We start from the raw sequence: 14,414 nt of genomic DNA, 5'->3' as shown, positions 1-14,414 counted from the left end.
AGGCGGTCTGAAATGCAACTTGGTACCCAAAGCTTCTTGCAACTTTTTCCAAAATCGCGAGGTAAATCTCGGATCTCTATCCGACACGATGGAAATAGGCACCCGTGTAATCTCACAATCGAGAAACGTACAATTCAGCTAATTTGTCCATTGAAAAATCCGTACGTACGGGAACAAAGTGGGCCGACTTAGTCAATCGATCTACCACGACCCAAACCGCATCCTTCTTACTTGCTGACAATGGCAGTCCGGATACAAAGTCCATTGTGACTCGATCCCATTTCCACTCGGGTATCGTGATTGGCTGAAGTAATCCTGAAGGCACCTGATGTTCCGCTTTCACTTGTTGACATATTAAACATCTCAAACAAAGTCGAGATGTCTCGCTTCATACCATGCCACCAAAACCGACGTTTCAAATCATTGTACATCTTCGTACTCCCCGGGTGGATTGCCATTCGGCTACAATGGGCTTCATTCAGAATTATCGAAATGAGTTCCAAATTCTTTGGGACACACAGACGACTTTTGAACCTCAAACAATCGTCATCGTCGATTTGAAACTCCGAGTCCTTGTTCGAACACATGCAGCCCGTTTTGCAACCAACTCGTCGTCGACTTTCTTGAGCTTCTCGAATTTGGTGTGTCAATAATGGTTTGGCTTTCAATTCAGCCACTAAAACACTGTCGGATCGGACGGACAAGTGCACATTCATCGCTCGTAAAGTGAATAACGATTTACGACTCAAGGCATCCGCAACCACATTCGCCTTTCCCGGTGATAGTCAATGATCACTCATAATCCTTTAACAGCTCGAGCCAACGTCTTTGTCGCAGATTTAAGTCTCTTTGGGTCATCAAATATTTGAGACTTTTGTGATCCGAGTATACATGGCACCTTTCACCAAATAAGTAATGTCGCCAAATCTTTAAGGCGAATACGATGGCGGCCAATTCGAGATCATGAGTCGGATAATTTTTCTCATGTGGCTTTAATTGCCTCGACGCATAGGCCACAACTCGACCTTCTTGCATTAATACGCAACCTAACCCAAGTAGAGAGGCGTCGCTATAGATGTCAAACTCTTTGCCGGACTCGGGTTGCACTAGAATTGGGGCTTCAATCAAATAAGTTTTCAGTTGATCGAAACTTTTTTGGCATTTCTCCGTCCATTCGAACTTAACATCCTTTTGGAGTAGCTTCGTCATCGGCGTGGCTATCGTTGAGAAGCCTTTTACAAATCGTCGGTAATAACCTAAGCAAGTCCCAAAAAGCTCGAACCTCGGTAAATATTTCTCGAGGCTTCCAATTAAGTATGGCTGAAATTTTATTCGAGTCGACTCGAATACCCGATCAGAATACCACATGACCCGAGAAGCTAACCTCTCTTAACCGAACTCACACTTGCGAACTTAGCATATAATTGCTTATCCCGTAAAATTTGCAAAGACTAACCGCAGTGTTCAAGATGTTCGGTCTCATTTCTTGAATAGACCAAGATGTCATCAATGAACACGACTACGAATCGATCCAAATATGGTCTAAAGATCCGATTCATTAAATCCATAGATACCGCAGGGGCATTAATGAGCCCAAACGGCATCACTAGGAACTCATAGTGACCATATCTCGTTCTGAAGGCAGTCTTAGGTACGTCCGAATCTCGGATTCGCAATTGATAATAGCCCGATCTCAAATCTATTTTCGAGAACACCGAGGCTCCCTTCAGTTGATCGAACAAGTCATCAATACGTGGCAACGGATATTTGTTCTTTATCGTCGCTTTATTAAGTCGACGATAGTCGATCACAACCGCATGGTTCCATCCTTCTTCTTCACGAACAATCTTGGCGCACCCAAAGGCGAAAAACTCGAGCGAGCAAAACCTCTATCCACCAATTCTTGCAACCGAGCTTTCAACTCCTTTAATTCCGTTGGTGCCATACGATACGGAGTTATCGAATTGAGTGGTACCGGTACCAATTCGATGCCAAATTCTATTTCCGAACAGGTGGTAAACCCGCAATTCTTCGGGAAAACATCCGGTATTCACAAACAACGGCACAGATTCGGGTTTCTTTTCGATTCCTTGTCATCGAAAGCACGTCGCAAGGTACGCTTCGCACCCTTTTCTTACATATTTCGGGCCAACATCGGCGATATTACGGTGGCAACCCTTTAAGTCCGTAGACTCAACCCGAATTATTTCATTATTCGCGCACCTCAAATCGATAGTCTTGCTCTTGCAATTTACAACCGCATCGTGCATGGTCAACCAATCCAAACCAAGAATAACGTCGAACTCATCGAGCGGCAAAAGCATCAAGTCCGCCGGAAAACAAGAACCTCGGAACACTAGGGGACTTTTCTTGCACACTTTGTTGACAAGCACGTAATGACCCAAGGGTTTGACACCGAATTACAAACTCGAGAGACTCAATGGGCAAAGTCTTCTTTGGATGCTAAGGTTTCACATATATATGAATGAGTAGAACCGGGGTCAATCAAAGCAATCACATTTGTATTGAAAAGAGTGAAAGTACCGTAATAACATCCGGAGAGGCAGCATCCTCGGCGTGCGGCGTATGGCATAAGTCCTAGCAGAGCACGAGCCTCGATCCGATGGTAGCATCTCTAGATCCTCTCGACCGCCAATCGACATTGCCCATATTTCTAGGTGGCCTACCTCGGCGATGGTAGCACCGGGTTTGCACTCGACTTACATTCTGCTCATGCATCCTCGGGCAATCCTTCATAAAGTGGTCGGCCGATCCACACTTATAGCGGGCGATCACGAAACCAACAGCTCCCGAATGCCATTTGCCACAATGTGGACACTCCGCCCTCTCTCGGCGATCATTTCCACCACTGGCGATCGAAATGACTCGTGTGGTCACAGGGGGTCGATCGCGTCCTCGTCTAGAAAAGCCCGAAACGCCTCTAGACCGGCTCGCATCATCTCGAAATCTCTTCGATGCTTGTTGAAGAGACTTTCCCGAGGACCTCTTTCGGAATTCTCCAGTTCCCACATCAGCTTTTTGTTTCTCCTTTCTAAGCTCTTCGGCTTTACAAGCTCGCTCAACAAGTACTACGAACTCTCGTATCTCGAGGATGCCAACAAACATCCTTATATCATCATTCAGCCCATCCTCCAAGCGTTTACACATAACGACTTGGACGAAATGCATTCTCGTGCGTCTGGCTAAGCCTCACAAATTTTCGTTCGTGAGTCGATGGCGACATCGAACCTTGCTTAAGATCAAGGAATTCCCTCCGCTTTTGGTCGATGAATCTCGATGATATACTTTTTTGAACTCGGTTTGAAAGAATTCCCAAGTCACTTGCTCTCTAGGCACCACAAGTCGAGTACTCCACCAATAGTAGGCGGACTCGCGTAGCAAGGAGATGGTACACTTTAAGCACTCATCGGTGTACAGGATAGCTCATCAAGCACCCGGATAGTGTCATCTAACCAAAATTCAGCTCGCTCGGCATCATCATCATCCGTAGCCTTAAATTCAGTGGCCCCATGTTTTCGAATCCTATCGGCCCCATGTTTTCGAATCCTATCGACTGGGGGCTTACTTGACCTTATTTGGTCAGTCACCGGAGGTATTGTAGGTGCAGGGGTTGCATTTGTCGGGAATGGAGGTTGTGGAACAGCCGTGTTAGTTCGAATGTATTGATTAAACCATTCGTTCATCACACTATAAAAGGCTTGTCTAGCCTCGTCATTAGGATTGCTGGCCATAGGTTGAGAGTCCGCTGGCGCCATCCCTTGCGCGGGAGCAGGCGCCACACTCTACACATCATCAGCTATCGCTCGGTTGGGATCGAGATCCATTGCTATAAACAAACACAAAGTCAAATTGTCAGAAATCACCACACTATCGATTCATCATTTAATGGCATGTATAGCTAGACCCCAAACACATCACGGTAGTCCTAGAATCGACTAAACCGTGGCTCGATACCAATAAAATTGTAACACCCGAACCCGAGACCATCGCCGTGTCGGACACGAGGGTTAACAAGCCAAGTTCACTTGTTTTGCCCATCCATTTGACATTTCCAGTCAGGCTGGAAAACTGCGTCACTGTCGCCTTAAAAATCATATCTCGAGTTTCAAAACTCGGAAACTGGTTTCAAAAATTTTCCCTGAATTTAGACTCATATATCCATCCATGGATTTATTTCTAGAATTTTTGGTCGGGCCAATTGGTACAGTTTATTAGTTAAATTCACCCATGTTACAGGGATCGACTGCTCTGACCTTCGCGCGGTATAACTTGAATATCTCTCTGTACAGGGCTTTAATGCTGGTGCCGTTTGTTTCTAATGAAACTAGACTCAAAATGGAATCTGTAAATATAAGGTATGTCTCCTAATTCGTTTTTTATAATTTATAGTAAATTTTAAAGTTGCGACAGGGAACCCAGAAACCGTTCTGGCCCTGTCTCACAATAGCTTTAATATCTCTTAACATGTAACTCCTATGACCATTTCGTTTCTTCCATATGAAAATAGACTCATCAAGGTTCATTTGCATAGCTTATTCACTATTTAATTCCATTCCTACGAATTTTGGTGATTTTTCACATTCACGTCACTGCAGCTGGCAGCATCTGTTTTAAGGTAGGTCTTACCTATTTGGTAGTCTCCATGAACCAACTAGTCTTGCCATACATAGGTTCATATATGATCATTTTAACCATGCCAATGGCTGATCATATGACCAACATTCCCATTTCCAAGCCATAGCCACATCATGACACCAAATATATACATACAAACCACAATTAGTCTAAGTCGATACTTCACTTTTACGAGCCATTTTCGCATGGCCGTACATATATACATCACAACATATTTAACCAACAAGGGGTAGTCCTATACATGCCATTTCAAGTTCAACCAAGAATTTATACCAAAATGGGGCTTGATAGTGTGGATGACTTCGACTTCAACGATCCCGAATCCGATTGCTATCGAGCGAAATCTAGAAAACCGAGAGCCAAAGCAACGAGTAAGCATTTTTACGCTTAGTAAGTCTCAAGGAATATAATCAACTCTAATTACAGCAATACATTCACATAGTCAAATGCATCATTTCATTAATACACATTCTTACTTCACACTTCATCATTATATACTTTCACAAAGTATCAATCAATTCAATAACTGAAATTCATTAGTCGATTGAGCGAATGTTGCTCAAACATGTCGACTTTCCAATGCACATATAACGTACCTTATCCTTTGGGCCTTTCGAGTGTACTAATTGAATTCATTACAGCAACCAACACTCACCTCCAGCCCAAGATTCTTCGGAATATAACCGGATATAATCACGTGCACAAATGCCTTCGTGTCTTAGCCGGATAGAATAACTTCGCATACGAATGCCTTGGTCTTAGCCGGATATAGCCACTAGCACAATTGCCTTCGGGTCTTAACCCGGATATAATTTCCAGCATAATTGTCTTCGGGGCTTAGCCCGGATATCATTCAATTTCTCATGTACACATACACCAATAATCATTGGACATACATATTTCATTTTCGTTACTAAGGCTCAAACGCAAATATAATCACAAGCATATTCGCCTTCGGGACTTAGCCCGGGTATCATTCAATTTCTCATACACACATAAATCAATAATCATACACATCCATACTTCATCTCACATAATTCAAGTAAGGTCACTTCTTGAGGACTTACCTCGGATGTTGTCGAACGGCTTTTTCGGCTATTCGATCACTTTTTCCTTCCCCTTGTCCAATTGTGGCCCTCTTAGCTCTTGAGCTAATTCAAACAAATTCAATTTATTAAAACCTCATTGTGCTTGCTTATGGCCGAATATGACAAAGAGTTTAAATGGTCATATGGCCACTCTTTAGCTTGAATACACAATGGTCATGCACATTTTATACTACATCAAGCAATTCAATACAATTTATTTGAGCATCAAGGAAAAGCTAAGGCCTTCAATAGGCTACCCAAGGCCGAATATTCATGTACATGTTGAGGCCAATTATGCACTTAATACCTCACAAAACAGCATGCATTTTACTAGTTAATGCTTTGCACATTGTGGCCCAAAACTTATAATATAGCATCAAGCACTTATATGTGTGCTAGGCGAATTGTGCTTGCAATTTCACAAGCATTCTTCAACATCTTCTTCTTTAAACCAATATATTCATCACTTACTTCATAGCCAAAACATCATGTGCAAACATATATATACAATATGAGCATGGCGAATTTCAAGGTGTCCATAGCCATCCAAAATACAAATTTTAACTAACATGCAAGAAGTATGAACCATGCTCATGAATGCATCATGGCGAATATGACAATCATGCTCCTTTCAACTTCAATCATGGTTAAACACAAAAAGAAAACTAAAAATCTTACTCAAGAGTAGACAATCCATCATTGCATGCATCATCATCAAGCTTCACACTTAGCATGCAATGGCTTTATCACCATAACAACTTTAGCCAAATACCATTTCCATGGCATAACAAGGATTTGAGCCATGGCTAACATGCACATCAAGTTAGCAACCAAACCATGCATGAAACTCCCAACACAACCTCATACATACCTTAATCTTGATGCAAACTTAGCCAAATCTCCTTCTAGATCTCTTCCAACCCAAGCATGAAGCAAAAATCCTCCCTCTTTTCCCTTAGTATTTTCGGCCAAGAAGATGAGAAAGGATGAACAAATTTTTCTTTTCTTTCTTTAGGACATTCGGCCAAGCCTATGGAGAAGGATGAACACTTTTTTTTTTTTGTTTCTCATCCTACTAACACTAATTTTTTTTTTCCATACTCTTATTTTATCATTTCTAACATCATCCATTAGTAAAACATGTTGGGAACATGTTTCCCCTTGCCCATAATTTGTCATGGCCGGCCATCCACCTTAGGGAATAGGATAATTGACATGCAACTCCATTTATTTCACTTCATGCATTATTAGGCCACTTAAAAATACACCTATCACATTTTCAAGTCCTAGCACATGGGTCCTTTCTTATAAATTTGCACCTAATTAATAAAAATCGAGACACGAAATATTTACGCATACCAATTCCACATACAATAAGCACGGAATATAACACTTAATTATTCTTGTGACTCGGTTTCGTGGTCCCAAAACCACTCTCCGACTAGGGTCACATTAGGGGTGTCACAGATACTATGTGTACACCATGTAGACAAGAGAGCTACGGGATATATGTAGCTAGGTCGCATGCGTGGTTCCACGTGAAGGACACCATGTAGACAAGAGAGCTACGAGATAAATTGGCTAGGTCACACGGGTGGTACGAGTGTTCACCATGTGTACAAGAGAGCCGAACTATATGATGGGTGGAGCTATATACTGAAACCACCAAGTATCAAGGATTGATCCGAAGTGTTCAACGGGAGACTCTCTATGTATTGCTTTGTGAGTTTTGTGATGAATAAGTGCAAGAACTTGGTTATGTGAATGATGTGTACATTAAGTGATCGGGATGTGGTAAGGTTATAAACAAGTAAGTTATACGTGAGGATGATTTTATGGTGACCTTGTGATCATAGGCCTATACTTGTGATGTATGAAATGTGGTGAAAATGATTTGTGATATGTATGTTAAAATGAGGTTAATACAAAGAAAGTGTGAAAGAGTAAATTAGCAATAAAACTGTTTTGGACAGTAGCAGTGATGTAATTTTGAAAAATCACCAAAACTATTAGAAATTGAATCAAAGACTGAATGAGATATCAAATTAAAGATTAATGAGTCTATTTTCATATAAAAGAAATAGAGAAAGAAAATGAATTCTATATTTTGAGATATTTATGTTTTCGTGAGACTGGTTCAAAATGATTACGTGATTCTCTGTTCTGACTTTGGAAAATCACAAAAATTTGGAAAAGAATAATTATAGGCTCAAACTTATATTTTTAAAATCCCTAATGAGTCTATTTTCAAGATAAATCAACAAGAACATTATCCAAGTTCTATAGTATGAGATAATTAATTTTTAGTGAAGAGAGGTCTGAACTGTCAGAAAGTGAAACAGGGGAAATTTTAATGAATAAACTGTACTAATTGGCTAAACAAAAAGTTATAAAAATTTTATGGTGGAAAGATATGTGAGTCTAGTTTCAGATTATATTTACGGATCTTAATTTGGAGCTCTGTAGCTCGAATTATAAATAAGTAAGTGACTATGAGTCGTGTGGATAGTTTGATGTGAGCATTTATTAGTAAATTGTGAAATTGTACTTACAAGAATGCTATATACATTAAGGATGTGGAATGGAGAGGAGGAGGAGGAGGAAAATAAATATATGTGGAATACATGGAAACTATGGTATATGAAATATTGATATAATGAAATAAATGATTTGTGTTTATAAGAAAACAGAAAGAGAATGATATGTATCATGACATGTATATATATATATATGACTAGTCTCAATGTAATGCTTGTTGGCTATGGAGTTGAATTGAAATGTTTCAGGCAAACATGTTATTTTGCGCATCTGAATAGTGGTATTTTATAAAGATATGATCTAGTTTTAAATATGAATGCTTGATGATTAAGCTGAAGATATTTGGTAAAATGATAATCTTGGTATAAATGTATAAGTGGTACTATAATAAACAAGGTAAAATGAGTATGAGAGACACATGTATGATGACATACAGATGCTATGTTTGTGGTTTAATTGAGAATATTTAATCATTAAATGAATACCATGCTATATGCTTTTGATTTTGTATAAGTGTGTAAGAGATTAAGGTTGACCAAAGCTTGGAAAATAGCCTAGGTATATTCCACACAGGCAGAGACACGACCATGTGTCTCAGCCGTGTATGGAACACGACTTTGGGACACGGGTGTGTGGAGCCTTAAAGCATGAAATTTCCAAGATTTTTGTAAGTTCTCGGTTTAGTCCCGAACCCTTTCTAAAGTATGTTTTGGGCTTCATAGACTCAAATAAGGGACTATGTGTAAGTAAATGAACATTTTGAAATATGAATGAAATTTTATGGCCCGTATTTTAGTTTAATGTTTGTATGTTTGTCCGGTAACGCGTCGTACCTTATCCGACCTCGGGTACAGGTAAGGGGTGTTACAAGAATAATTTTTAGGAAAATTATGTTAAAATCAATTCCTAGGAAAGATTGGAGGGGTCACAAGCGGTCCCACTTAAGTTCCAATCTCCTAGACAGAATTTATTTAAACATACTAATCCCAAAAATATACCCTAATCATTTAATAAAAAGGAAAATAAGAAAATTTTAAACATCTGATAAAATGAACGAAATTTCATTTCGTTCAGACTTATCTCCCCAATAGTGTTTCATGCACTGAGCATTAACTTGAAAATTACCTCCCTTACCTTGGAGCTCGACAACTCCATATGGATAGACGCGATGAATCGTAAATAGATCAGACCAATGTGATTGTAGCTTACATGGAAAGAACTTTAGTCTGGAATTAAACAAAACTCCCTGACCTGCTTTAAATTCTCGAACTCGAATGCGCTTGTCATGCCATTTCTTAAGTCTCTCCTTGAGTAATTTGCCATTTTCGTAGGAGAATAGCCGGAGTTCCTCTAGCTCATTGAGTTGGAGCATCTGTTTCTCTTTAGCAAGCTTAGGATCCAAGTTGAGTTGTCGAAGAGCCCAGTAAGCCTTGTGCTCTAACTCTAAGGGTAGATGACATGCTTTCCCAAAGACCAACCTTAGGGTGACATCCCTAAAGGCGTCTTGTATGCTGTTCTGTAAGCCCATAAAGCATCGTCCAACCTTTTGGACCAATCTCGTCAGTTTGGGCAAACTACCTTCTCAATTATGCCTTTGATTTCATTATTTTCTAGTTTAGCTTGCCCATTCGTCTGCGGATGGTAAGCTGTTGCAACCTTGTGTTTCACTCTGTACTTGTCTAATAACCATCTTAACCACTTGTTCATGAAGTGGGACCCTAACATCGTTTGTCGGATAAGCTTCAACCTCGACCTACATGGACACATAGTCTACTGCTACCAATATATACTTGTGACCAAAAGAGGGAGGGAAAGGACCAAGAAAGTCAATACCCTGTACATCGAACAATTCTACCTCAATGATGTTTGTTCGAGGCATCTCATTTCTGTTAGTGAAATTTTCGACCCTTTGACATTGGTCACAGTTCTTTACGTACGCATATGCATCCTTGAATAGTGTTGGCCAAAAGAATTCAGCTTGCAATACTTTGGCCACCGTATGAGTACCTCCGAAGTGTCCCCCACTCGGAGCTGAGTGACAATGGTATAAAATCTTTTGTACTTCATATTCTGCCACGCATCTCCTGATCATCTAATCTGCACACCTTTTAAACAAATATGGCTCTTCCTAGAAATAGTACTTCAAATCGTGAAGAAACTTTCTCTTTATTGATAAGTCTTATCAATTGGAATCAAACCACAAGCTAAATAGTTAGCAATATCAACAAAAGAAGGGGTACTATAGACATGACTTACCTTCAGTATGTGTTCATCTGGAAATGTTTCATGAATTGGTATGATAGGAGAATTCCCTTCTCGCGGTTCCAATCTTGACAAGTGATTTGCTACTCGATTTTCTACTCCCTTCTGATCTTGAATTTCTAGATCAAACTCTTGAAGTAGAAGCACCCATCGGATCAGTCTCGGCTTAGCATCTTTCTTGGCAAGTAAGTACTTAATTTTCGAGTGGTCCATATAAATAGTTACTTTGGTACCTACAAGGTAAGATCGAAACTTGTCAAAAGCAAATACAATATCAAGTAACTCTTTTTCTGTTATCGTATAGTTCAGTTGAGCTCTTGTAAGAGTTTGGGTTGCATAGTAGATGGGATGGAAAACTTTGTTCCTTCGCTGGCCCATGACAACTCCTATTGCGAAGTCGCTTGCATCACACATTAATTCAAATGGCAAATCCCAGTCTGGTGTAACGATTATGGGTGCCGTAACTAATCGACTCTTCAAATCTTTGAAAGCTTTTAAGCATTAATCATCGAACTTGAATGCCGTGTCCTTCTCCAATAGTTTGCATAAGGGTTTAGCAATTTTGGAGAAGTCCTTGATAAATCTTTGATAGAAATCGGCGTAGCCCAAAAAGCTCTTAACACCCTTTACAGATGTTGGAGGTGGGAGCTTCTCAATAACATCTACCTTTTCTTTGTCTACCTCGATTCCATGTCTCGTTATCCGATGTCCTAGAATAATTCCTTTTCGTACCATGAAATGGCATTTCTCCCAGTTAAGTACGAGGTTCATTTCTTTGTATCGTCTTAGTACCCTAGCTAGATTGGCTAAGCAATCATCGTAAGTATCTCCGAATACTGAAAAGTCATCCATAAAAACTTCCAAGTATTTCTCAACCATGTCAGTAAAAATAGACATCATACATCTTTGAAATGTAGCTAGTGCATTACATAAACCAAATGGCATGCGTCTAAATGCAAATGTACCATACGGGCATGTGAACGTTGTCTTGTGTTAATCTTCCGGTGCTATTGTAATCTAATTATACCCCGAGTATCCATCGAGAAAATAGTAATAGTCTCGCCCCGCGAGTCTATCTAGCATCTGGTCCAAGAACGGCAAAGGAAAGTGATCTTTCCTAGTCGCATTGTTCAGCTTTTGGTAATTGATGCAAATCCTCCATCCCGTAACTGTTCTAGTTGGTATCAACTTGTTGTTCTCTTTTTCTACGACCGTGATACCTCTCTTATTTGGCACGCACTAGACCGAACTTACCCACGAACTGTCTGAGATGGGATAAATGATACCTGCATCTAACCACTTGATAATCTCCTTTTTCACTACGTCCTTCATGATGGGGTTCAGTCTTTGTTGTCCATCAATAGTCCCTTTTTCGCCATCTTCCAAGATAATCTTATGTATGCATACAGATGGACTAATACCGTGGATATCAGCTATGGTCCATCCGATAGCCTTCTTGAATTGTTTCAATACCGAGATGAGTTTCTCTTCCTGCTTAGTAGTTAATTCTGTTGAAACAATCACATATAGAGTAGAAGCGTTACCTAAATAAACGTATTTTAAATGTGAAGGTAATACCTTGAGTTCTAATTTAGGTGGTTCCTCGATTAACGCTTTTGGTTGGACATACTCCCTCTTCTCTAACTCCAAAGATTCAAAATGGGATTGTAGATTAAATCCCCTTTGATTAGCTTCTAACAAAGCTAAATATTCATCCTCTTCTTCATCATTTGGAGAATCTAATGTCAAAATTTGTTCCAACGGATCTTCAACATAGTTGAGCTCCTTTTCCACTATTAAATCCTCTAAATCGGATACTGCAAAACAATCATCAATTGTGTCAGGAAATCGCATAGACTTAAAAACATTAAATGTTACCTGGTCATCCTAAACACATATCATAAGCTCGCCCTTCTGCACATCAATAAGGGTCCTTTCGGTTGCTAAGAACGGTCTTCCTAGGATAATTGGCACTTCTTTGTCTGCTTCAAAGTCTAGGATAACAAAATCAACAGAGAAGATAAATTTATCTACACATACCAATACATCCTCGATTTTTCCTTCTGGATGTGCTAAGGATTGCTCTGCTAGTTAAAGTGTAACCGTAGTAGGTCTAACTTCCCCTATCCCTAACTTTCTAAATATTGACATAGGCATCAAGTTTATACTTGCACCCAAATCACATAGTGCCTTACCACAATATGTTGCTCCAATGTTGCAAGATATGGTAAAACATCCAGGATCCTTCAGCTTTGGGGGTAGTTTGTCTTGAAGACATGCGCTGCATTCCTTCGTCAGAGTTACAGTCTCAAATTCTCCAAGTCTTCATTTTTTGGACAAGATATCATTCATGAACTTGACGTAGTTCGACATTTGTTCAAGTGCTTCAACCAACAGAATATTGATGTGAAGTTACTTGAGTACGTCTAGGAATTTCTTGAATTGAATTTCCTATTTCTGCTTCTGAAGACATTGAGGGTAGGGGGTGGTGGTTTCTTTATTGGAACTAGTTGATTCATTTTCTGCGCAATTCTGCATCTAATGGAGTTGTTAGTTGATCAAAATTAGCTGGTTCTAGAATTACCTTGTTGGGTTTTGCAAATTCTGGTTCTTATGACACTAGAATTTCACCACTCGGTTGAACTTCCTCTGAGTCTTGAGCATCAGCTAGCTCCTTTTCACCTTCGATAGTGTTGGGCTCTACTGTCTTTCCGCTCCTCAATGCTAATGCTTTGCAATGTTCCTTCTCCGATTTTCTTGGATTCTTCGTATGACTAGGTAAAGCACCTTGTGGTCGGTTCCTGAGCTCAGTAGCAAACTGGCCCATTTGATTCTCCAAATTCCTTAGAGTGGCGTCTTTCTTCGCCATTTATGCCTTTAATAAATTCTCTAAGCTATTGGATGATTCAGCCTGAGCTAGTTTCTATGCTTGTTAGGGAAAACTAAGAGGCTGAGTCAGTCTAGGTAGAGCGTAGTTGTTACTGGTTCTAGCCCCTTGGTTACTACAGGAAAAATTCAGGTGGTTTCGCCACGATGGGTTATAGAAGTTGGATTGTAGTCCTTGCCTTCCTCGATTTTGGTTCTGGTTACCCATGTAATATACAGATTCGGGGTTCGATGGACATTCTTCGAACAAATGTCCTTCTCCATAATAAACACAGGCTATACTCTCAATTTGGTGAGGTGGTTGGGCTACAAAACTGTTAGACCCATTAGTGGTAAGATTCTTAAGCATTGAAGAGATTGAAGATACCTGAGATGCAAGTGAAGTGAGAGCATCCACTTTATGTATTCCAGTGACTCGTCTTCCTGACGCGGCTCAATTGGTTGGCCATTGATAATTATTACTGAAGATCCTCACGATGATTTCGTAAGCCTCATTATATGACTTAGAAAGGAGAGCACCATTAGTAGAAGCGTCCACTACCATCCTCCTGTGAGCATTGAGACCATTATAAAATGTCTCAAGTTGGATGCAATATAGGATTCCGTGATGAGGGCATTTCCGTAATAGTTCTTTGTATTGTTCCCATGCCTCATACAAGGACTCATCATCCTTTTGTTGGAAGGCAGTGATCTCGTTCCTCGACTTAGCATTCTTACTAGGTGGGAAATACTTCATGAGAAATCTTTCAGCTAACTCTTGCCATGTAGAAATTGAATGAATTCAACCAGGCTCGAGCTCTATCCCTTAGTGAGTACGGGAACAGCTTCAATCGTAATGCATCTTTGGGAACTCTAGCTAATTTGAAAGAATCGCTCACCTCCATGAATAATCTTAGGTGAAGATGAGGATCTTCAGTAGGTATTCCACTGAATTGGCCTGCAGTTTGAAGCATCTGGAACATGACTAGCTTCAGCTCGAATTGT

The 14,414-nt window shown here is 40.1% G+C and overlaps 1 non-coding gene across 1 annotated transcript; it reads left to right on the top strand.

Moving 5' to 3' along the window:
* The first annotated feature begins 14,029 nt into the window (after positions 1-14,029).
* LOC128287051 (small nucleolar RNA R71) lies at positions 14,030-14,135 on the top strand. Its single transcript, XR_008277750.1, has one exon. It is a non-coding gene; the product is annotated as a small nucleolar RNA R71 (small nucleolar RNA).
* Positions 14,136-14,414: the final 279 nt, after the last annotated feature.

The sequence above is a fragment of the Gossypium arboreum genome, chromosome 13, assembly GCF_025698485.1.
Source record: "Gossypium arboreum isolate Shixiya-1 chromosome 13, ASM2569848v2, whole genome shotgun sequence".
In the NCBI taxonomy this organism is placed as follows: domain Eukaryota; kingdom Viridiplantae; phylum Streptophyta; class Magnoliopsida; order Malvales; family Malvaceae; genus Gossypium; species Gossypium arboreum.
The sequence above is the reverse complement of the archived record's forward strand: the minus strand, read 5'-3'. Positions and strand labels throughout refer to the sequence as shown.